This window comes from Triticum aestivum, chromosome 5B (genome assembly GCF_018294505.1).
Source record: "Triticum aestivum cultivar Chinese Spring chromosome 5B, IWGSC CS RefSeq v2.1, whole genome shotgun sequence".
Taxonomy (NCBI): domain Eukaryota; kingdom Viridiplantae; phylum Streptophyta; class Magnoliopsida; order Poales; family Poaceae; genus Triticum; species Triticum aestivum.
The window spans coordinates 132,666,102-132,670,307 of NC_057807.1; positions in this window are offsets into that span (position 1 = coordinate 132,666,102).

The window sequence follows — 4,206 nt, forward strand, 5'->3', positions numbered from 1 at the left end:
TCCTAGTGTTACCGCTGAGCCATGGTAGCTTGCTACTGCTCTGGAACACTTAGGCTGGCCGGCATGTGTCCTTCTTCGTTCCTGTGTCTGTCCCTTCGGGGAAATGTCACGCATTGAGTACCGGAGTCCTGTTAGCCCGCTACAGCCCGGTTTACCGGAGTCCTGCTAGCCCAGTGCTACAGCCCGGACCCACTTGCTGATGACCGACACGTTCGAAGCTGGGTCATGGATGCCTGTCCCTGTAAGTCTGTGCCACTTTGGGTTTACGACTAGTCATGTCAGCCCGGGCTCCTTATCATATGGATGCTAGCGACACTATCATATACGTGAGCCAAAAGGCGCAAACGGTCCCGGGCAAAGGTAAGGCGACACCCGTGGGGATATCGTGCGTGAGGCCGCAAGGTGATATGAGGTGTTACCGGCTAGATCGATGTGACATCGAGTCGGGGTCCTGACACCCCACTACCCGAACACCCCAGGTCAGATCAGCTAGAGCAGATGTTGACCGTGGCACCTTACAAGGCACCAGAGGAAAAGGAGGAGAAGAAGAAGAACCCCACGAGGGAGGCCAGGGAGGGCCTCCGCTCGCGAGTCCCCCCGGACACCAAGTCCAGGGACACCCACGCCCCGTCTGCATGAGGGGGAGCAGGAAGAAGAAAAAGAGGAGGAGAGCAACTCCTCCCGCACCAGGAAGAGAGTGGCGTCGGCCGAAGCCGAAGAATAGCACCCTTCCCTGGCTCCGAAGAAGAGGAGCAGGGGCAAATTGGTCCTGCTCGATGATAGTTCAGACTCTTATAAGGAGTTTGCAGCCTCCGGGAAGGTCTTGGAGAGGGTTCCTAGGGTCAAGACCCGCGCTGAAAGGTGAGAATCCGAAGACTATCTGCTGTCGGTTTTACTAGCCCATTACTAAAAGCACATATGCTCTTGTGTTGTAGCCCGCCGTGAGACCTCCCCATCGACCAGATCTCGGAGGGCACTTCTCTGCCAACCGATCTGGCAGAAAGCAGGGTGCATCGGGGAGGTGTTGTCCCAAAGGACCCCACCTGTTCAAGCACGGGGGGCGATGGCGACATCAACATGGCCGAGGATAATGCTTCGGCCACCGTAGACTAGGAGAAGGAGCTCGGGCAAGCCAGGCCCTTTCGAAAGACGGTTTCGGGGCCCTCGCGGCCTTCCGAAGTGTCAAGGCCACCTCCCACCGAAGGGGGAGCCGGGGCCCCACCACTGGTATCGAACATTGGGGAACGGGTCATGGTAGAGTGTCCGGACATGATGGAGGAGGCTGTGAACAACTCCTCCATAGTCGCGGAACACTACCCCATGATGGGTGCGGTTTTGCAAAGTGTTCGGTCTGTTAACAGCGGACTGAAAGAAGCTTTTGGTAGCCTCCTAACAGGCTTTTAGGTAAACAAAGTAATGCTTTCTTTGTAAACAAAATTTGAGCAGTCCTTGTATGTAGCAACCCCCGAGACTCCAGCAGGTTTTAAAAACACATGGCAGAGGATCGAAAATCGTGAGAATAGTGGCCTAGATGTCATGTTTGTTTTATTTTGCAAGCTTCGACGTTGGCGGCTGCTGCCAATGCCGCAGAGCTGGTCAAGATAAATCAGAAACTGAAGAGTTCCGATGAGAAGCTCGATCTCGTCAACAAGTGGTTTGACGAAGCACAAGGTTAGTCTGTTCGAAACATAGTCCTTTGCATGTTTCATGTTAAGTGGGGTATTCAGGATTATCCCTAAGCAATAAATGATTGCAGCTATCGCCACGAAGGTCGAGGGCCTCAAGGCTGAGCTACGGAAGGCCAAGGCAGAAGAACCGGAACAAAAGGCGGCGACCGAATGTGTTGGGAAACGTTGCATGGAAAACAAAAAAATTCTACGCATACGCAATGATCTATCCATGGAGATGCATAGCAACGAGGGGGAGAGTGTGTCTACGTACCCTCGTAGACCGTAAGCGGAAGTGTTTCACAACACGGTTGATGTAGTCGAACTTTCTTCGCGCTCCACCGATCGAGTACCGAACGTACGGCACCTCCAAGTTCTGCACACGTTTAGCTCAGTGATGTCCCTCGTCTTCTTGATCCAGCAAGATGTCGAGGGAGTAGATGAGTTCCGTCAACACGACGGTGTGGTGATGTCGATGGTGAAGTGACCTTGCAGGGCTTCGCCTAAGCACCGTGAGAATATGACCAACGGTGTAAACTGTGGAGGGGGGTGCCACACACAGCTAGGCAATTGTCTGGGGTGTACTAGGGACGCCCCCCACATATATATATATAGGTGGGTGCTACGTCTTGAGCTTGCGTTGGTTTTCCTTGAAGAGGAGAGGGTGATGCAACAATAGTAGCGTAAGTATTTCCCTCAGTTTTTGAGAACCAAGGTATCAATCCAGTAGGAGGCTCCTCAAAAGTCCCACGCACCTACACAAACAAACAAAGAACTCGCAACCAACGCAATAAAGGGCTTGTCAATCCCTTCACGGCCACTTGCGAAAGTGAGATCTAATAAAGATAGTATGATAAGATAAATATATTTTTGGTATTTTATAATATAGATGCAAAAAGTAAAGATGCAAATAAAAGTAGATTGGAAGCAAATATGATAAGAGATAAACCCGAGGGCTATATGTTTGACTAGTGGCTTCTCTCAAGATAGCATAAGTATTACGGTGGGTGAACAAATTACTGTCGAGCAATTGATAAAAAAGCGAATAATTATGAGATTATCTAGGCATGATCATGTATATAGGCATCACGTCCGTGACAAGTAGACCGACTCCTGCCTGCATCTACTACTATTACTCCACACATCGACCGACTCCTGCCTGCATCTAGAGTATTAAGTTCATAAGAACAGAGTAACGCATTAAGCAAGATGACATGATGTAGAGGGATAAACTCAAGTAATATGATATAAACCCCATCTTGTTATCCTCGATGGCAACAATACAATACGTGCCTTGCTACCCTTTCTGTCACTGGGTAAGGACACCGCAAGATTGAACCCAAAGCTAAGAACTTCTCCCATGGCAAGAAAGATCAATCTAGTAGGCCAAACCAAACTGATAATTCGAAGAGACTTGCAAAGATAACGCAATCATACATAAAAGAATTTAGAGAAGATTCAAATATTATTCATAGATAAACTTGATCATAAACCCACAATTCATCGGATCTCGACAAACACACCGCAAAAAGAGTTTACATCGAATAGATCTCCACAAGAGAGGGGGAGAACATTGTATTGAGATCCAAAAAGAGAGAAGAAGCCATCTAGCTAATAACTATGGACCCGTAGGTCTATGGTAAACTACTCACAACTCATAGGAGGGGCAAGGGTGTTGATGTAGAAGCCCTTCGTGGTCGATTCCCCCTCCGGCGAGTGCCGACGAAGGCTCCAAGATGAGATCTCGCGGATATAGAAGGTTACAGTGGTGGAAATTGTGTTTCGTCTGCCCCCTGGATGTTTTCGTGGTACGCAGGCTTATATATGAGGAAGAAGTACGTCGGTGGACGCCCGAAGGGCCCACGAGATAGGGGGGCACGCCCTATAGGGGGGGCGCCCTCCTATCTCGTGGGAGCCTCGGCTGCTTCTTGACTTGCACTCCAAGTCCTCTGGATCATGTTCGTTCCAAAAATCACGCTCCCGAAGGTTTCATTCCGTTTGGACTCCGTTTGATATTCCTTTTCTTCGAGATACTGAAATAGGCAAAAAAAACAGCAATATGGGCTAGGCTCCGGTTAGTAGGTTAGTCCCAAAAATGATATAAATGTGTAAAATAAAGCCCATAAACATCCAAAAGGGGTAATATAGTAGCATGGAACAATCAAAAATTATAGATACATTGGAGACGTATCAAGCACCCCCAAGCTTAATTCCTGCTCGTCCTCGAGTAGGTAAATGATAAAAAGAGAATTTTCGATGTGGAATGCTACCTAGCATAATTCTCAATGTAATTTTCTTTATTGTGGCATGAATGTTCAGATCCAAATGATTCAAAATAAAAGTTCATATTGATAAAAGAAATAGTAACACTTCAAGCATACTAATCAAAGTAATCATGTCTTCTCAAAATAACATGGCAAAAGAAAGTTCATCCCTACAAAATCATATAGTTAGGCTATGCTTCTATACCCCCGATGACAAGCCAAGCAATTGTTTCATACTTAAATAATCTCAAACTTTTTCAACCTTCACGCAATAC